The sequence below is a fragment of the Stegostoma tigrinum genome, chromosome 6 (genome assembly GCF_030684315.1).
Source record: "Stegostoma tigrinum isolate sSteTig4 chromosome 6, sSteTig4.hap1, whole genome shotgun sequence".
NCBI lineage: Eukaryota > Metazoa > Chordata > Chondrichthyes > Orectolobiformes > Stegostomatidae > Stegostoma > Stegostoma tigrinum.
In genome coordinates this window covers 46,316,962-46,338,787 of record NC_081359.1, presented here as the reverse complement: position 1 = coordinate 46,338,787, position 21,826 = coordinate 46,316,962, and the positions used below count along the sequence as shown (strand labels likewise).

Here is a 21,826-nt window from a genome sequence, read left to right as displayed (position 1 = left end):
CTTTCTGTTTGTTGGAATGTCAGCATCACTGCAAAGGTCAGGATTTGTTGCTCCTTTCCCATCATCTTTGAATAGTTGACTATTGGCCATATTCCTGAATCACTGCAGTCCATATGGTGTACGTACAATCGTACTATAAAGAAATGGATTTAATATTTTAAACCCAGCAACAATGAAAGAATGGTAATATATTCCAGGCCAGAATTGCACGAGACTTGAAATAGAAATTGCAACTGGTGCGGTCCCCATGTATTTATTGCCATGTAGTATAATAAACATATGGCTGCCACTGTGACCCAATGATGGAAGGAATGAATGTTGAAGATGGCGGATAGAGTGCCAAGTTTTTCTTGTAAGCTGTCAAACCTGAAGTGTTGTTGGAACTGAACTGATCTACGTAAGTCAAGAGTACTCCACCACACTCCTGACTGAGACAATTTAGATAAAAACCGAAAGAACTCCAGATGCTGTAAATCAAGACAAAAAAATAGAAGCTGCTGGAAAAGTTCTGGCAGCATCTGTGAAGAAAAATCAGAGTTTATGTTTCGGGTCTGATGACCCTTCCTCCGAACTCATTGACATTGACAAGAGACATTGCAGAAGTTGGACAGGCTTTAAGGAGTCAGAAGCAAGTCACATGCCACAGAATTCTCAGACACTTGTCTACTCTTGCAGCGATTGTATTTACATGGTTGGCCCAGTTAAATTTCTGGTCGATGATATTCACCACAGTGTTGATGTTGAGGGAAATCAGTGATCATAATGCAACTCAAAGTCATGGGAGATGGTCAGATACTCCCTTGCTGGACATAGTCATCATCTGGCACTTACATAACATGAATTTAATTGCTTCCATTTAATCTAAGCTTGAATGTTTTCCATGATAACAAAGTGTGTAGCTGGATGAACACAGCAGGCTTTCCTTGTCTTGTTTTATATGAACACAGACTGCTTCAGAACGTGAACATTAGGAAAAAAGATAAAGGGAAGGAGAACACAAGACCTAAAGTAATGGAGGTAATAGGACCCAAAAAGGTGTAAAACTGGCATAAGGGCAATTTACCTGAATGCTTGGAGCATTCAAAACAAGGAGGATGAGTTGGCGGTGCAAATCATGGTAAATGGATATGATTTCGTGGCCATTACAGAGACATGGTTACAGGATGGTCATGACTGGGGGTTAAATATCCAGGGGAATCAAACTGTTCAGAAGGACAGACAGGAAGGTAAGGAAGGTGGTGTTACTCTGATTTTTAAGGATGATATCAGGGCAGTAGTGAGAGATGATATAGGTTCCACTGAACAAAACGTTGAATCCATTTGGGTAGAAATTAGAAATAGCAGGGAGAAGAAGTCACTGATAGGTGTGGTCTATAGGCCACCAAATAAGGCATTGTGGGGTGGGCAATAAAAATTGAAATAGGTAATGCATGTAAAAATGGTACAGCAATTATCATGGGGGATCTTAATCTACATATCGATTGGTAAAACCAGGTCAGTCATGGCAGCCTTGAGGAGGGGTTCATAGAATGCATCCATGATAATTTCCTTGAACAATATGTAATGGAACCTACGAGGGAGCAAGTTATCCGAGATCTGGTCCTGTGTAATGAGACAAGAATAATTAATGATCTCACAGTTAGGGATCCTTTTGGAAGGAGTGATCACAGTATGGTCGAATTTAAAATACAGATGGAGCGTAAGAGGGTTAACTCCAGTACCTATGTTCTGTGCTTAAACAAAGGAGACTGTGAAGGAATGAGGGAGGAGTTAGCTAAGGTAGAATGGGAGCAAAAGCTTTATGGTGGGTCAATTGAGGAATAGCGGAGGACTTTCAAAACGATTATTCACAGTGCTCAGCAGAAGTATATTCCAGTGATAAGGAAGAATTGTAGGAAAAGAGAGAGCCAGCCATGGATGTCTAAGGAAATAAAGGAAAATATCAGATTGAAAAAAAAATACAAAAAAGCAAAGAATAGTGGGAAACTAGTAGACTGGGAAATCTTTAAAAGCCAGCAGAAAGCCACAGAAAAAAATTATAACGAAAAAGGTAAGATAGATTATGACAGTAAACTAGCTCAAAATATAAAAACAGGCAGCAAAAATTTCTATAAATATGTAAATTGTAAAAGAGTGGTGAAGATAAACATTGGTCCTTTAGAGGATGAGAAGGCCAATTTAATAACTGGGAATGAGGAAATAGTCAAGACATTAAGCAGTTACTTTGTGTCAGTCTTCACTATGGAAGACACAAATAACATGCCAAAAACTAACAGCAAGGTTACAGCAGGTGAGGACCTAGAAACTATCATTATCGCTAAGGAAGCAGTGCTGGGCAAGCTAATGGGGCTAAAGATAGACAAGTTTCCTTGAAATGCATCCCAGGGTACTAAGAGAGGTGATAGGGGAAATAGCAAGTGCACTAGTAATTATTTACCAAAATTCACTGGACTCTGGGGTGGCTCCCGCAGATTGGAAAACAGCAAATGTGACGCCACTGTTTAAAAAAGGAAGTAGACAAAAAGTAGATTAGATTAGATTTGGTTCTCTACAGTGTGGAAATAGGCCCGTCGGCCCAACAAGTCCACACCACCCCTTGAAGCATCCCACCCAGACCCATACCCTTATAACCCACACACCCCTGAACACTATGGGCAATTTAGCATGGCCAATCCACCTAACCTGCACATCTTTGGACTGTGGGAGGAAACCAGAGCACCCGGAGGAAACCCACGCAGACACAGGGAGAATGTGCAAACGCCACACAGGCAGTCGCCCCAGGCTGGAAGTAAACTCGGGACCCTGGTACTGTGAGGCTGCAGTGCGAACCACTGAGCCACTGTGCCACGGTAACTATAGGCCGGTTTGCTTCACTTCGGTAGTGGGGAAAATGCTTGAATCTATCAATAAAGGAAGAAATAGCAAGCCATCTGGACATAAATTGTCCCACTGGGAATACCCAGCATGGGTTCATGAAGGGGAAGTCATGTTTAACTAATTTGGTGGAATTCTTTGGGGACATTACCTGCATGGTAGACAATGGAGAACCTGTGGATGTAGTGTATCTGGTTTTCCAGAAGGCATCTGACAAGGTGCCACACCAAAGGCTGCTACATAAGATAAAGTCACATGGTACGACAGGTAATGCATTGGCACGGATAGAGGGTTGGTTGACCAGTAGAAAGCAAAGAGTTGGGGTAAATGGGTGTTTTTCTGGCTGGCGGTCAGTGGCAAGTGGTATGCCTCAGGGATCTGTGTTGCGACCGCAATGGTTTACAATTTACATAGATGATTTGGGTCTAGGGACTAAGTGTGGTACATCAAAATTTGCAGCTGACACTGAGGTGAGTGATAGAGCAAAGTGTGCAGAAGGCACAAAGTCTGCAGAAGGATATAGATAGTCTAAGTGAGTGGGCAATGGCCTGGTAGATGGAGTATAGTGTTGATAAATGTGAGGTCATCCATTTTGGTAGGAATAACAGCAAAATGGATGTATTAAATGGTGAAAAATTGCAGCACGCTGCTGTGCAGAGGGACCTGGGTGTCCTTGTGCATGAATCGCTAAAAGTAGGATTGCAGGTGCAGCAGGTAATTAAAAAGGCAAATGGAATTTTGTCTGTCATTGCTAGGAGGGATGGAGTTTAAAAACAGGGAAACTATGCTGCAGCTGTATAGGGTCCTGGTGAGGCCACACCTGGAGTACTGTGTGCAGTTTTGGTCTCCTTACTCAAGAAGAGATATACTAGCACTGGAGGGGGCGCACAGGAGATTCACTCGGTTGATTCCAGAGTTGAGAGAGTTGGATTATGAGGAGAGACTGAGTAGACTGGGATTAATTGGAACGCAGAAGAATGAGGGGAAATTGTATAGAAACATACAAGATTATGAAAGGAATAGATAAGGTGGAGGCAGTGGGGTTATATCCACTGCAAGTGGAACTGGGATGAGATGGCATTGCCTCAAAATAAAGGGGAGCAGATGTAGGACTGAGGTCAGGAGGAACGTCTTCACCCAAAGCGTAAACCTGCGGAATTCCCTGCCCTGTGAAGCGGTTGAAGCTACCTCGCTGAATGTTTTTAAGGCAAGGCTAGATAAATTTTTGAACAGTAAAGGAAATAAGGGTTATGGCGAGTGGGCAGGTAAGTGGAGCTGAGTCTCAAAAAGATCAGTCATGATCTTATTAAATGGTGGGGCAGGCCAGAGGGGCCAGAAAACCTACTCCTGGTTCTTCTGTTCTTATGTTATGAGTCACAAAGAAAATACAGAAGTGCAATCAATTGGGAGAACATTATTAATAAAGCAGATGAAGATAGTTTGGCCAATGACATTACCCTAAGTAACATATGCAGTAACTTGATTAGATTCCCTACAGTGTGGAAACTGGCCCTTCGGCCCAACAAGTCCACACCGCCCCTTGGAGCATCTCATCCCCCTATAACCTTCACACCCCTGAACACTACAGGCAATTTAGCATGGCCAATCCACCTAACCTGCACATCTTTGGACCTCTTTTGTGCTTGTTTGGTTCAATGTTGAATTGAATTTAGCAACGAAGTTGCTCTGGCAGTGGCCAAAACGTAAGAAACAAAAAGTTATCTTTCTGGTTATGTCAATGAATAGGACAGTCAAGGGCACTTTCCATCACATTCCTAATGATTCCAAGCAGACTGTTGGGGACAGTAATTGGACAAACTGGATTTCTTCTACTTTTTGTTTTGTGACATACCCAATTAATTTTCATGGTTCACCAAATTAAAGCAAAATATTGTGGACAGTGGAGATCTGAAACAAACATGGCAGAGGAATTGAGTTTAAGAGAGCAAGGTTATGCTGCAGCTCTATAAAACTCTGGTTAGACCACACTTGGAAAATTGTGTTCAGTTCTGGTCAACTCATCATAGGAAGGGTGTAGAGGAGATTTACCAGGATGCTGTCTGGGCCGGAAGACAGGTCTTATGGGGAAAGGTTGAGGGAGCTACGGCTTTTTTCAGTGGAGCGAAGAAGAACGAGAAGTGACTTGATAGAAGTGTACAAGACAATAAGAGGCATAGAAAAAGTGGATAGTTAGAGACATTTTCCCAGGGTGGAAATGACCATGACAAGACGGCATAATTTTAAGGTGATTGGAAGAAGGTGCAGGGGGGATTTTTTTTGAGAAGGTGACCAAGCATGTGAATGAGGGTAGGGCAGTTGACGTGGTGCACATGGACTTCAGGAAAGCTTTTGATAAGGTTCCACATGGTAGGCTATTGGAGAAAATACGGAGGCATGGGATTGAGGGAGATTTAGCAGTTTGGATTAGAAACTGGCTTTCTGCAAGAAGGCAACGAGCGGTGGTTGATGGAAAATATTCAGTCTGGAGTCCGGTGGTATGCCTCAAGGATCTGTTTTGGGACCACTGCTGTTTATCATTTTTATAAATGACTTGGACGCAGGCATAGGTGGATGGGTTAGTATGTTTGCAGATGGCACTAAAGTTGGTGGAGTGGTGGACGGTGTGGAAGAATGTTGCAGGTTGCAGGGAGACTTGGATAAACTGCAGAATTGGACTGAAAGGTGGCAAATGGAGTTCAATGCGGATAAATGTGAGGTGATTCACTTTGGGAAGAATAATAGGAAGGAAGAATACCGGGTCAATGGAAAGATTTTTCATAGTGTGTATGTGCAGAGGGATCTTGGTACATAGATCCCTGAGAGTTGCCACCCAGGTTGATAGTGCTGCTAAGAAGACATACGGTGTGTTAGGTGTTATTGGTATTGGGATTGAGTTCTGGAGCCGTGATGTCATGCTGCAACTGTACAAAAAGCTAGTGCGGCCTCATTTGGAATACTGTGTACAGTTCTGGTTGCCCCATTACAGGAAGGATGTGGAAGCATTGGAAAAGGTGCAGAGGAGATTTACCAGGATGTTGTCTGGTCTGGAGCAAAGGCTTTATGAAGAAAAGCTGAGGTACTTGAGTCTGTTCTCATTGGAGAGAAGAAGGCTAAGAGGGGATTTAATAGAGACATTCAAGATGCACAGAGGATGAGATAGGGTGGACAGTGAGAGTCTTTTTCCGAGGATGATGACATCGGCTTGTACAAGGGGGCATAGCTACAAATTAAGGGGTGATAGGTTTAAGACAGATGTCAGAGGCAGGTTCTTTTCTCAGAGAGTGGTAGGGGTGTGGAACGCCCTGCCTGCCAATGCAGTGAACTCAGCCACATTAGGGGCATTTAAACAGTCCTTGGATAAGTATATGGATGATGATGGGATAGTGTAGGGGGTTGGGCTCAGATCAGTTCACAGGTCAGTGCAACATCGACAGCTGAAGGGCCTGTTCTGTGCTGTATTGTTATATGTTTTATGTTCTAGATGTCAGAGACAGGTTCTTTACACAGAGTGGTGGGTGTATGGAAAGCGCTGCCAGCTGTGGGAGTGGAGTCAGATACTTTAGAGGCTTTCAGCGGCTCTTGGATAGGCACAAGGAGGATAGTAAAATGTAGGGCATGCAGGATACTTTGATCTCATTAGGATAATAGGTCGGCACAATATCATGGCCAAAGGCCTATTCTGTGCTGTACTGTTGTGTTCAATGTTCTATGTTCTCTGTTCTCTACAAAGTGTTGGGGAAACTCAACAGATCCGACAGTATCTGTGGATAGAGAAACTGTGTTAACATTTTGAGTCCAATGACTCTTCTTAGGATTCACTGGGCTCAAACTGTTAACTCAGTTTTTTCTTCTCTCCGTGGATGCTACATTTCTACAGCATTTTCTATTTCTTATCCTTAATTTACCTGACGGTCAACTCTGATTGAAAGACAATGTTCAGCATGTTTCTGTGATTACAAACAAAATTGTAGATTAACACCCCTCCCCCAAAAATATGTAAGAAGATGGTTTAGAACCTAACTCTTTCTTATTTTATTTCTAACTGTAAGGCATTGTGTTCCAGATGCGATTTGGTTGGTCAAAGTACTCCATGTTAAGAAAGTCACACTTCATTTTTACATTACAGTTAAAATACAGACAAAATAAAAATAAAATAATTGGCTTAATTGCAACTCTATCGAAATGCTTAACAAAATAATAGACCATAAGACGTAGGATAGATAGCTGTTTAACTGTTCCAATATAGTAACATGCCACAAACACATCCCTAGCCGAAGGCAAATTCAGTAACATAGGCTCTCACATGCAGGAGGAAACAACTTCTAGCTTTCAGCTGTAACAGAGAGAAATAGGAGCTTCCAGATTCAGCTTCAAGACCCCAGTTACTGCAGAAATCAACAACTAAAAATCCTGGCTCTGTGGGAGCTTGACCCGACCCATTCAGGCTGCTTCTATTGAATTGAACAGAATAGCCTTTCATCACGTGAACAAGAATGAGTGCAGTGAAAATTTGAATGTCACCACTTTGGCACCATCTTAGGTATAGGGTATCTAGGTACAGAATACAGAAATGTTTGCTACAGACTTGTACATAGAATCATAAATAAAATATCAGAATTAGAACAAAGAATAGAGAAGTTTCCTTCTAAAAATCCTTTGATTTTTAGGCTATACACCAATTCCTCGGGATCTGCCCAGACTCATCATCCCTCCTGGGCCTGGCTTGGCACTCACTACCAAGACTCAGCTAAATTCGCCTCACTGCCCCCATGGGCTCGCCACCCCGAGGCCTCACCTGGGCTTGCCACTCCAATGCCTGAGAATAATCTCCGGGATTTCACACGACCTCCTGTCTCCTCCATTCATCTCTGGTAAGTTTAAGTTAGAAGCTAGGGGGACAAAAAGGAGTAAAAGTCTGAAGCAGAGGACTGCAGTATCTTACTCTGCTGCCATCTTGCCAGCAATTAGTTAATTAATTATTGCTCCAACTTCTAAAATAAATGCCAAGCAAACTGCTCAGCATCTCTGTTTCAACCTTTCTTCCTAAGAAAAACCAGGACAAGAAACACCTCTTAAAGCCACAGTATCATCATAACTGTCTTTAACCAATGACAATTCGAAAATCTAAGTTGTTAACTTGAAGCAATGCTTCATCAGGGCTCGTTAGGATGGCCTTATCAAAGAGAAGTCCTGCCTAATAAATTGGGCTGAATATTTCAAGGTGATGACCATTTCGATGCGGGTAGTCCCGTCGATGTAGTCTATACAGATTTCAGCAAAGCCTTTCACAAAGCCCCTCATGGCTAACTGATGAAGAAAGTAAAAGCACATGGGATCCAGGGTAATTTGACAAGTTGGTGTGAGACAGATGGTGGTGCTAGAAGGCTGTTTGTGAGACTGGAAGATTGTGTCCAGTGGGGTTAGTGCTGGGTCCTTTTCTGTTTGTGATGGATATAAACAATGTAGGTGAGAATGTGGAGGGTATGGTAATTTTGTGGATAGCATAATAACTAACAACGTGTTTGACAGTGAGGACGGAAGTCTTAGGTTACAGGAGGATATAGAGTGATTGGTCAGATGGGTACATCAGTGGCAGATGGAACTTAACTGATAAGGGTGAGGTGATGCATTTCAAAAGAAGTAACAAGATGAGAGGGTTCTCAATGAATGGCAGGACACTAGGAAGCTCTGAAGAAGGATCTTGAGTGTTGGACCACAGATCCCTGAAGGTGGCAGGACAAGTTAATAGAGGCAGCACAGTGGCTAAGTGGTTAGTACTGCATTGCTGCCTCAAAGCGCCAAGGAGCCAGGTTCAATTCCACTCTCAGGTGACTGTGTGGAGTTTTCACATTCTCCCCATGTCTGCGTGGGCTTCCTTCGGGTGCTTCGGTTTCCTCCCACAGTCCAAAGATGCGCAGATTAGGTGGACTGGCCATGCTAAATTGCCCATAGTGCCCAGGGATGTTAAGATTAGATGGGTTAGACATGGGAAAATGCAGGTATAGGGGAATGGGTCTGGCTGGGATGTTGTCTTGAGGGGCAGTGTGGACTTGTTGGGCCGAATGGCCTGTTTCCACACTGTAGAGATTCTATGATTCTATGAGAGTAGTGCTAAAAAGGCATACGGGATATTGCTTTAATCAATCATGGCACAGATTAAAACAGCAGGAAAGTCGTGCTAGAGTCGTACAAAACTTTGGTTAGGCCACAGCTGGAGTACTGTGTGTAGTTCTGGTCACTGCACTGGAGGAAGGATATATTTACATTGGTGGGATTGTAGAAGTTGCCTGGAATGGAGTACATTAACCTTGGACAGAAGCTGGATAAACTTGGATGATTTTATTTAGAGTGCAGAAGGCTTAGGGTGGATCTAATTGAGTTGTAAAAGTTTATGTAAAAGCATGGATAGAGTGAATAGAAAGTCGCTAGTCCCCTTAAAGTATCAATAACAAAGGGGTGGAACTTTCAGGTGAAAGGCAGGAGATTACCGGGAATTTGAGAATTTTTTTCACCCAGAGCAATGGGAATCTAGAATGCATTACCCGGCAGAGTAGTTGAGACAGGTAATCTCACAACCTTTAAAACATACACGGATGAGCACTTGAGATGTCTTAGCCTTCAGGGTTATTGGCCAAGTGCTTGGAACTGGGATTGGTGTAGATATAGAATAGTTTAGTTGGTTCAGTCTTGATGGGCCTTAGGCCTTTTCTGTACTGTATTACTCTAACTCTAAACTCAAACTCCATACATTAATAAACAGACACACAAAAAAGGACAATTAATGGATATTAAAAGTGGGAAAAGAAAATAAATAATCAGGGAAGCAGCTTGAGATCACCAGTCTGAGCCACAAGATTCTGAGTTACTTTCTTTCTGTATTTTTTTCAATTTATATTTAGTGCTTCACCATTGACACAAGATTGCACATCAATGAACAAAAACAGAAGTTGCTAGAATAGCTCAGCAGGTTTGGCAGCATCTGTGAACAGAAAATCAGAGTTAGTGTTTCTGGTCGGGTTACCCTTCCTCAGAACATTGCACATCAATGGTCTGTTTCACTTAATGAGAATTTGTGCTTTCATTATTTTAGAGGTGTTTTATTGCTCCTTTAACTGGGGTTTTGCAGAGAAAGCAGTCTTCACTTCCCTAGTTATTACTGGAGACTTTCCTGTACCTCAAAACAAGAGACAGAGATTTTCCAATGCTTTCTCTTGCAAGCTAGGTGGTTGTCTGCTGTATTGACTCCATATAAGCCCTGGATGTTTGGTCAGGAATGAATCAAAGCCAATATCCCCTTGGGCTCAGAACCTATCAGCTCAGCTTATACTTACTGATTTTGTTTTCACTGTTCCAGGGGAAGGCAACGTTGTGTACAACTGAGTGTATTCCAGCAAAAATTATTTTAAAAACTGCAGTCCTTGCTTAATCTCCTTGTTTTAAAGGAGTTTGTTTTTCATTGGTCAATACATTCTTCAGCACAAGTCTTTATTACTTCTGCCAGGATGTTGTTAGGGTCCCTAGCCTTTGTTGTATCTGCATACCCTCATCCACTTCTTTATATCATACAGAGTTGAACTGAATTTAATGAAAAACGGTATGTATAACGTAGGATGCAGAGAAGGGAGGCTGAGATTGATCAACTATTTGGCACTTCTAGCTGAAGATGCTTCAGGCTTTGGCAATGAAATACTGGTCACCTCCACCTTTGGGTGGAGAAATTCTTAATGTTAAAATTTGTTCAGTATCTTAATGTGTACTTTGCTTTTCATATAATTTTACCGACGAATACGCAGAGAATTTAAGTGTTTTTTGATCACCATTCACAGCTTACTTCCTTGGTCACTAGTTTTAGGTTAAAATAGTGTTTACCATTGTGTTCAACAGTACAGAAAGCACAGCAGGATTGTATGAAAAGGGGAGCTATCAACATACAGTTGGTTCCTCTATAACACAATATTGCGTTATGGAAAATCGCACTATAGAAATAACAGGGCCTATGGGAAAAGTGGGGTTGGGGCAGACCACCAAAAGAGAAACCAAATCAAAGCCACTCAAAAGCCAAACACAAAGGATAACACAACGTGAATAAATTTTTAATTCATATCTAATAACAAAAGTAAATTTAATGCTTTACCTTGAAAAATTGTCAATATGACTTGATGGGGGAGGACGTTGTATTGTACCTCTCACAGAAAGCACTTCCTGACAAAGCCCGTGAAATGATCACATGATGCCAGCGTGGTGATTCTTTTGGCGCCACAACAAAGTCCATGAAATGATCATGTGATGTTAATGCATACTCTTCTGCACACCAATGTAATCACATTATAGCCAACACAAATTCACATTTTAGACACAATGCTCCCTATTCATCAATCGCATTACAGCCAATTCACGTTAGTAGAGCACCTGTTACAGCAGAACCAACTGTACTCAGTTCAACCAATTGGAATACCCTCCTCAGGACAGAAGAAGAAACCAATTCCAATTCAATAATTTGCATGTTCAAACTACATGTGGAAGGACATTCTCTGGAGAACAGGTGTGGGTCTAGGTCATCCCATAATATGAATCAATATTCTCAGCAATCAGCTTGAAAGCAAAGTATTGCTCGTAAGTGCTTGCCCAAAGCTTAGAAGCTGTGGCAGTGTCTGTAAAATTCATGCCAAAATTTCAAACCTTTTGAAATAGAATGCAATTTCTACCAGGGAATTTGTGAAGTAACAGTAAACTAAATGTACATTTACAATGATTGTATGCAAGGCCTGTTCCACAAAAATTAGTTCATGTGTTTACAATGGTGTTGTCATGGCCACATCTGTGGCTAGTCAGCAACTTCTTTTGGACAACACTCAAGCAGTTGCAGAGAAAAGGGATTCAGGACTAGGGAAGGAAGGTCCTTTGGGGACTGCAAAATCTAACGCAGTCATTTATTCATTATTGATAAATTTTAACCTTGATCAACATGTTCCACAGATAATATTCCTGAGTCTCAACCATATTTGGGCATCCCTGCGTATAAATTACATTATCCATCAATCCTGCTCTTTATGTCATGCAAAGACGATAAATGAGTAACTGTAATTAGTGTGATTGTATTATATACATGAGAAGAGAAACAGATTTTCTAACTCCTCAAAGAAAGTATAGCATATATCCAGTCTAGTAGAACGTCATAAATTCATACAATGCAGAAAAGCCCTTCGGCCCATCGAGTCTGCACCAATGTAACTATCACTAAAAGTATGCTAATCTCTTAATTTCTTGCAATTGTCTTATATCCATGCGTTCTGACGTTTGAAATTCTCATCCAACTTTTTTTTAAAAGGGGGTATTGTTTCCTGCCTGCACTACCTTCCCAAGTAGTCCATTCCAGATACCCATCCGCTCAGCAAATCTGTTTATTTCCCCAAATCCCCTCTGAATTTCCTGTCAGTTACCCTAAAACGAGATTCTCTTGTGACTGACCCCTCAACCAAGGGGCACAGCTGCTCTGTATTCACCCTGTCCATACTTCTCAATCTTATACACCAAAATCATATGCTGCCTCGCTCTGCACTGCTCTAAAGAAAACAATCCAAGCCTACCTGTTCTCCCCTTATGGTTCAATTTCTCTATCCCAAGCATCACCCTAATGACCATCCTCTGCAGCTCGCCAGTGCTATCACATTTTTCCTGTACTGAGGTGATCAGAGCTAAATACACACTCTGTACAACTCCAACATCACCTCCTTGCTCATATACTCTATGTCACGACTGATGAAAGCAAGTATGCCATATGCCTACATAACTATTCATATGCTTTGCTGACCTCAGGGATTTGTGAATAATTACCCAAGATCCCTCTATACCTGTCAGCAACCCAATGTCCTACCATTCAGTAAATACTCTCTCATCTTGTTACTTCTTCTAAAGTGCATCACTTTGCACTTATCAGGGTGAAAACCATCTGCCAATGGCCTGCCCACCTGACCAAACCACTGTCTTCACTGTGAACCATGCTACTAATCTTGGTGTTGTCTGCAAATTTGCTTAACATTCCCCCCATATTTTCATCTATATTACTTACGTACATAAGGAACAATAATATGTCCCGGTATTGATCCTTCTGGTACACACTGGCCACCAGCCTCCAGCCACTCAAACAGCATTCCACCACTACTTTTCCATCCTCCTACTAAGCCAGATCCATCTCACCAAGTCTCCCTCAATTCCATGTGTTTTAACCTCCTCAAACAGTATCTAATGTGGGATTTTGTCAAAAGCTTTGCTAAAATCTATATAAACTACATCAACTGAACTTCCCTTATCCACACACATGATCACATTTCTAAAACATTCTAACAAATGTATTAGGTATGGCCTCCCTCTGACAAAGCCACACTGACTACCCTAATTAACCACTGACATAAGACTCACTGGTCTGTAATATCCTGATTCAGCTCTATCGCTCTTTCAAAGAGGGTTCACATTAGCCATCCTCCAGACCTCTGGCACTTCCCCAGTGGCCGGAGAGGAATTAAAAATTTGCTTCAGAGCCTATAAAATTTCCTGCTTCACCTCCCACAACACCCTGGGATGCAATTTGTCCAGATCAGGGGACTTGTCTGATTTTAAGCCTGATAGGCCCATCAATACCTCCCCATTTCTTACATCATACTGTGCAAGTTTCTCCTCACAGTCCCTTTTCCTCAATTCCATGCCTGTGTGCTCCTTTTCCAGAGTGAAGACTATAAGGAAGTATTCACGCTACATACTTCCAACATCCTGCAGGTTCACACACAGCCTTTGACCCGAATGGGCCCTATTCTTTCCCTGGAGTTAGGTACGTCATGACTGAACAGCACAAAATGACTAATGCAGCAAAATGTGGTTGACAGCAGTTAGAGACCTTGGAAAAACATTTGCTAATCTAGTTTTCACAAGATGAACAATAGCAGCTCTAGTAGCAGCAGTTGTTTATGCATAAGATGTAGATAAGAACTTTATACACTGCATGTAATTAATGAATCTCTCGTGAATTATTTGCTCAATCTATTACCATACAAAAAGTAAGTTTTAGTTAAGATCCTTCAAACAATCATATAGATGCTTAAGTAGTTACAGATTCACCTATATCCAAAAAAATCACTAAAAGCATTACGAGAAAAGATTCAATTAAAATTATGTGAGCAACCAGTTTTCAACAGTAAAATCAGCCTCCATATCATTACAAGGTGAAACAAATCATATGTACAGAAACTAACTGATAAAGAACACATGAGCTATTGCATAGTTATTATCAGCCGTCAATTTTTTGCATGGCAGAACAGTTCAATCAGGACACGACAGTAAGTGAATTGCTGAGGCAAACTGCTGACATAAAATGCTGTACCAAACATCCAATCACAGTTGGGCAACCCAGATCTGCTAAATAATAGTACACAAGGAGGGTGTGCGCTATAAGCTTCAGCTGTATAAAATAAGCTACTTAGAAACTATGAAGATCTGAAGCTGTAACAAAGTTGTGTCATAATAAACGTTGCCTGAGTCTACCACTGGACGTGGACTCTCATTGAAAACTATGAGGTCTAACACCGGTTAACCTGTTCCCTTTAATGTATTTATAAAATATCTTAGATTTCTCCCTAATCCTATACCCACAAAGCCTCATTTCAAGACACTTCCAAGATATCATCTCTCCTTATTGCATTAATTGACTCCTTAACTGATAACTACACCACTGCCCTCTGGCTCTCCTAAAGATCCTACACCCTGGAATGAGATAGTAGGAACTGCAGATGCTGGAGAATCTGAGATAACAAGGTGTAGAGCTGGAGGGACACAGCAGGCCAAGCAGCAGAGGAGCAGGAAGGCTCTTCTTCAGAGGCCTGAAACATCAGCCTTCCTGCTTCCCTGATGCTGCTTGGCCTGCTGTGTTCATCCAGCTCGACACCTTGTAATCTCCATCCCCTGGAATGTTGAGTTGCCTGTCCAGTCCTTCCCTCAATTATGATTATGGAAACAATATGTTGTTATAATGTTGGAGCACTGTGTAATACTTCAATAGATAATTAAAAACCTAATTTTAAACATGTAAATCTATCAGCACCCAAAGTTTCAACTGGAATGAGGCCTCTAATTCATTCTAATTATTCAGCTAACCTTCTGAGTATTTTTCAGTACATTTACTCAATTCCTTCCACTTTACCCAACTGAGTATTATACGCATGACTAAACAATTCACAGCGTAACAGTCCACCATTTTCTAATGGCACGTATATACATGCTGAACTTTATTCTCTCCAGGAGATGTATGCAAGCCTATTGTCTGAAATGAATGAAATGGTACAAGCTAAGGCACAAGTTTTCGTTTGGTTAGTCTATTTGCTGCAGGAAGCTCCTGCTTTATCCATTAAGAAAACTTGGACATTTTCATTTTCCACTTCAGTTTCACAACCAGGTATATAAAACCTACTCAAATATGAAGTGATTTCTACACTCATATGCTTGGAATGCAGTCACCATTAACTACAATGTCATTTTGTTAACCATTTGATATTTCTGCTATTGTCAACTCTGACTCCATCAATGAATATTATACAGTGCTTTAAACTTAGCCCCTCAGCATTTCTTAAAAAGGTATTAATCTATGCCACAAAACACTTATGAGCAGCATTAACTTTCAGTACTTTATCCAAATGGTCATTCTTAATTTATGAGCCTTGTATGTACTGATGTTACTACTTGATCATGCCAAGGTCAACTTTGTCTTCAACTTAGGGCGGCACAGTGGCTCAGTGGTTAGCACTGCTGCCTCACAGCACCAGGGACCTGGGTTTGATTCCAGCCTCTGGCAACTGATGTGGAGATTGTACATTCTCCCCACATCTGTGTGACTTTCCTCTAGGTGCTCCAGTTTCCTCCCACAGTCCAAAGATGTACAGGCTAGGTGGATTGGCCACGCTAAATTGACCAGAGTGTAGATTAGGTAGGTTATGGGGGATGGGTCTACATGGGATGGTCTGAGAGTCGGTGTGGACTTGTTTGGCCGTAAGGTCTGTTTCCATACTATAGGGATTCTATGATCTTACGCCCAAGGTTGTACATTTCTGATATCACCAAGAAGCAATAACTCTGTCCATTTCATCACTCTGCTTCTTCATCTAGAAATTCTGAACTTCAAATTAGTAGCATCCTATTGCCAGCCGAAAGTTTCAACTATAAAATAATCCCTGGACTTTCATGACTTTTGTGGTGCAGGAGCAGATCAATCTGATTGAACTGTAACCCTCCTAGCTCGAGCCATTACTTGAAACCTTAAAAATCTGGAAGAACAGCCGATGCCATAAATCAGGGACAAAAATGGAAGTGATACACTTCAGTTCATGTAATAAAAACTTTGACAGGAATATCCAAGGTTTATTAACAATACAAAGTATCACTGGTTGATTCTGATGCAGTCCTCACTTAACACACACAAAAGGCATACATTACAGTCTGAATTTGAAGTGATTTCTCTTTCTTTGACAATCAAGCCTGTTAGTAGTTCCAGAACTGTGGCTCAGTCGGTCATCTAACTCAGAAAAAACTGAGATTAGATCATTTATAGGTTACTGCTGAAGACAGTACATTTCTGCACACTTCCGTCAGGCAATTGTGGTATTTTCTGTAATACACTAAAAATTGCAATTCAAAAGTATTTCAGTGGATATAAAGCACAATGGGACATCCTGAACGCAGGGGTGACACTATCCTGTCTATAAATTTATGTCTTCCTTTTTCCACTATACAGCCAATTTCCGATGATCGACTTTGAATGCTAACACTGGTTCAAGTTGGCAGAAGACACGTTACATGTGATGTTATAGTTGTAGAGTTAGTGTAGCTTTAAACAAAGTACCAAAGTCACATTTGTGAATAAGCCTCCAACTGACTTTCTGCTTGGGTCAGGATTTTTACAATCTGTCTGTAACAAGTGATCCATTTGGAATATTTGTGCCCAAGCCGATTTCAGAGTATGCGTTGTGACTAAAGGTAAAACAGAAACGCTTTGCTGCAACAATGCTGAGTGATCACTGAAACGTTGGTTAGCGTGCTAAGGAGAATTGACAACTGGGGAGCTGCCACCATGAACTGTGTTAAGCATCAATGATCATAGGAACATTTTAAGGTCTGTTTAGGAACTATGTACTTGTTTTCAGCGGCAGCAGCGTGAGCCAAAGTGCCGACGGGAAGGTAAGGATGTTTTTCTTTTCTCCAGTATAAAAGCTTACCTCGTGCAGCAGACGCCCTCTTGTTTTCAGCAGCGGGTGTGTGGAGAGAACGCGAGCCAGGAAGGAATTGACATATTCGGGCATTGCTAAACCCAAAACATTAAATGTGGAGGGCCGGTAAGGTAAGGCTTTTTTTTTGCATGCTTCTCTTGCAGGATGTGGGAGGTAAGGGTCACTGCTGGTGTCCCTTCTGACTTCACCTGTGAGAAGTGTACCCAACTCCAGCCCCTCAAAAACCGTATTAGGAAACTGGAGCTGGAGCTGGATGAACTCCGGGTCATTCGGGACACTGAGGGGGTGATAGAGAGGAGTTATAGGGAGGTGGTCACAGCCAAGGCACAGGAAAAATATAGCTGGGTGACCGTCAGGAACGGGAAAGGGGATAGGCAGACAGTGCAGAGATCCCCTGTGGCCATTCCCCTCAATAATAAGTATACCATTTTGGATACTGTTGCCGGGGTGGGGGGAACCTACCAGAGGATGGCCATAGTGGACAGGTCTCTGGCACTGAGCCTAGCCCTGTGGCACAGAAGGGAAGGGAGAAGAAAAGGAGAGCAATTGTAGTGGGGGATTCGATAGTAAGAGGCACAGACAGGCAGTTCTGTAGATGCAAAAGAGATGAACAGATGGTACGTTGCCTCCTGGGTGCCAGGGTCCGTGATGTCCCGGATCGTGCCTTCAAGACCCTTAAGAGGGTGGGTGAGCAACCAGCAGTCATGGTACACATCGGTACCAATGACATAGGTGGAAAAAGGAGTGAGAATGTGAAAAACAAGTACAGGGAGTTAGGTTGGAAGCTGAAGTCCAGGACAAACAGCAGTTAGCTCTGGATTACTAGCAGTGCCACATGATAATGAGTTAAGAAATTGGGAGAAATTGCAGCTGAACACATGGTTACAGGGCTGGTGTAGGAGGGATAATTGGAGCACATTCTGGGGAAGGTGGGACCTGTACAGTAAGGACAGGTTACCACCTGAAACAAAAGGGCACAAATATTCTGGGAGGGAGGTTTGCTCAAGCTATATGGGATGGTTTAAACTAGATTGGCAGGAGTTGGGGAACCAGATTTATAATTCAGAGGATTAGGTATTCAGCCTTCCAATGGACACAACAGGGAATGAGGTTGTTTATAAAGAAATGCGGTCGATGGAACATAATTGTGGACACAGGGATGGTTTGAAGTGTGTACACTTCAATGCCATAAGTATCAGAAGTAAGGCGGATGAACTTAGACCATGGGTCAATACTTGGAACTATGATGTTGTGGCTATTACAGAAACTTGGGTAACTGAGGGAGAGGAATGGTTGTTGAAAGTTCTGGGGTTTAGATGCTTTAAAAAAAATAGGGAGAGTGGAAAAAGAGATGGGCCGAGTGGCATTGCTAGTCAGGGCTAGTACTGCAGCTACTGAAAGGCAGTTCGAGAATGATACGTCTACAGTCAGTTTGGGTTGAGGTCCTGAACAAAAAAGAAGCAATCACTTTGTTGGGGGATTTTTACAGACTCCATAACAGTTGCAGAGAAGTACAGGGGCAGATTGGGAGGCAGATACTGGAAACGTGCAGAAGTCACAGGGTTGTAATCATGGGTGACTTCAACTTTCCAAATACTGACTGGAAACTTTTTAGTTGTAATAGTTTAGATGGAGCGGATTTTGTCCAGTGCATTCAGGAAGGATTCCTGACACAGTATGTAGACAGACCAACTCAAGGAGAGGCCACTTTGGATTTGGTGCTTGGCAATGAACCAGGCCAACTGTCAGATTTGTTGGTAGGACAGCATTTTGGCAGTAGTGATCATAACTCTGATACTTTTACAATAGTCATGGAAAAGATTAGGTACATACAGCAGGGTAAGGTTTATAATTGGGGAAAGGGTAATTACAATTCGGTTAGGCAAAAACTGAGTAACATAAATTGGGAGCAGATGCTGTCAGGGAAGAGCACTATAGAAAGGTGAAGATTATTTAAAGGAATGTACACTGCATGTGCTTGATATGTTTGTCCCTAGCAGGCAGGGAATATGCGGTCGAGTGCGGGAGCCTTGGTTCTCAAGAGAGGTCAACCATCTGGTTAAGAAGAAGGAGGATGCTTTAGGAAACAAGGAATGGAAAAGGCTCTAGAGGTATATAGGTTATCTAGGAAGGAGTTGAAGAAAGAGCTTCAGAGAGCTATAAGGGGGCATGAGAAAAGCTTGGCAGATCGGATCAAGGAAAACTCCAAGGCTTTTTGCACATACGTGAGGATTAAGAGAATGACCAGAGAAAGGGTAGGGTTGATCAAAGACTGTAAAGGGAATTTGTGCACGGAGTGTAAAGAGATAGAAGAGGTCCTTAATGAATACTTTTCTTCGGTATTCACAACTGAGAGGGGCCTAGTTATAGAGGAGGACAGTGTGAAACAGGCAGGTAGGCTACAGGAGGTCGATGTTAGTAAGGAAGATGTCCCCCGGGCCTATGGGATTTATCCAAAGATTTGATGGGGAAGCAAGGGAAGAGATCGCCGGGCCTTTGGCAATGATCTTTTCATGCTCACTATCTACGAGTGTAGTGCCGGAAGACTCAAGAGGAGTAAACATCATTCTCTTGTTCAAGAAAGGGAATAGGATAACCCCAGAAATTAGGCCAGTTAGTCTTACATCAGTGGTGGGCAAATTGTTGGAAAGGGCTCTGAGACATAGGATTTATGATCACTTGAACAGGCACAGTTTGATTTGAGATAGTCAGCATGGATATGTGAGGGGTAGATCATGCCTTAGAAAACTTATTGAATTCTTTGAAGAGGTGACCAAACATGTGGATGAAGGTAGAGCAGTGGAACGGAGGGAAGGTCTTACGAAGAAAGGTTGAGAGAACTAGGGCTTTTCTCTTTAGAACAACGAAGGATGAGAGGTGACTTGACAGAGGTGCACAAAATGATCAGAGGTATAGATAGTGTGGACAGCCAGAGGCTTTTTCCTGGGGTGGAGGTAGCTATTTCGAGGGGGCGTAGTTTTAAAGTGAGTAGAGATAGATACAGGGGAGACATCAGAGACAGGTTCTTTACTCAGAGTGGTAGGGGCGTGGAATATATTGCCAGAGAGGGTAGTGGAGTCGGCCTCATTAAGGACATTTAAGCAGCTATTAAATAGGCATATGGATTAGAGTATAAGGTAGGGGTGGAGGTTAGATAGACCTGCGGATTGGCGTAAAAGTTCGACACAACATCATGGTCCGAAGGGCCTGTACTGTGCTGTATTGTTCTATGTTCTAGGTAGACACAGCAGTCCTACTTACACAAAGTGTAACATTGGTTTCTTTGAAACTTTATTCCTTTTGCTCACTTACACACATTTTGACTCTTCAACCAAATGTTGTATTCGTAAGTCATAGATTCATACAACGTGGAAAGTGCCTTTCGGCCCATCAGGTCTGCACCAACAAAACTACCACTGAAAGTGTGCCAATCTCAATTTCTTGCAATTGTCTTACATCATAGAACTCGAGGATATTAGAAGTAGTCATCCAAATATTTTTTTAAAGGTTGTAAGCCTTCACAACCTTCACAGGCAGTCCATTCCAGATACCCATGACATTACATTTTTTCCCCCCAAATACCCTCTGAATCGCCTGCCTGTTGCCCTAAAACTATGCCTTCTTGAGAATTAATGAATGGTTCCAATTATCTGGTCCATAGAGAAAGTTAGACAGCCCCTGAATATCATTGTGTGATTTCCATTATATACCAGACTTGTAAATAAGAACAAATTGAAATTCTATTTTCATTTTCTGTACAAACTAAAGCCCAATTTTCATTGCGGTGATGTATCTTTAAAGCAAACAAAACCCAATCCATATGTGTGAGCTATGAAATTATCACTAATCATTCTGAAGGGATTTTTTTAAAATGGAGAACGACTAGAAACACTTAATGTTGCATTTTAAAAATTAGGTATGTCCCCCTTTGCTCTAGTGAAAAACCAGCTAAGCCATTGTCAAAAAGCATTTTGCAACTGTCCCTGTCATACAGAGGACGTCTTGTCCAAAGATTTAAAGCACTTCACTCTTAAGTCAGACCACTTTCTGAATTAGCTTCTACACTTTGAATACCTTTTCCCAGACATGCAATTTTTTCACAACAGAAGGTATAATGTTAGTGTATTTCAGATGGAACTGAAGTATGATGAATGGTTCGCCTGGTATCCATAACATCATTCAGTTTAGCAAAAACAGAAGAAAAACAAACAAACAGCTTTACAGCAAACAAAATTTTGCTGCCTGGTTCAATTGTTACTCAAACCTTGGATTGTGATTAATTAGAAGATTTGAGAGAGAGTCAAACACAGTCAAAATACACCTCATCCTTAAATTTAGGAGATAGACAAGATTTACCCAGGCACTTGCTCTGTGATTCCCGCTGCTGAAAAGAATGAGTGATCATAATGATAACAAAACTTCACTGTAATACCTTTTCTACTTGTGTAACCTAGTGCCTTCAGTAGGAGGGAGAAGATCAAACTACTTTTACATTATGCAAGATCCATGGAAATATAAAAAAAACACAGCTGTGATCCAAAAGGTCCTCCCATTATTTACGAAAGATGGTGGTCATGATGACACAATGATATGCAACCTTAAGAGTCTACTTAAGTCAGGCATCTATCTGTTTTAGGTAGTTGTCCATAGTCTGCTCTTTTGAACTGATTGTGTTGTCATTACTC

The 21,826-nt window shown here is 41.8% G+C and overlaps 1 protein-coding gene and 1 long non-coding RNA gene across 2 annotated transcripts in view; one reads left to right on the top strand and one right to left on the bottom strand.

Moving 5' to 3' along the window:
- Nucleotides 1-21,826, bottom strand: part of LOC125453701 (mastermind-like protein 2) — a 430,368-nt gene that overhangs the window by 247,505 nt on the left and 161,037 nt on the right. The gene's annotated exons all lie outside the window — the stretch shown is intronic.
- Nucleotides 1-21,826, top strand: part of LOC125453705 (uncharacterized) — a 49,851-nt gene that overhangs the window by 9,206 nt on the left and 18,819 nt on the right. Inside the window, exons 2-3 of the long non-coding RNA XR_009445840.1 lie at nt 7,542-7,745; nt 17,117-17,251. This is a non-coding gene — a long non-coding RNA (uncharacterized LOC125453705). The remainder of the gene's footprint in view (nt 1-7,541; nt 7,746-17,116; nt 17,252-21,826) is intronic.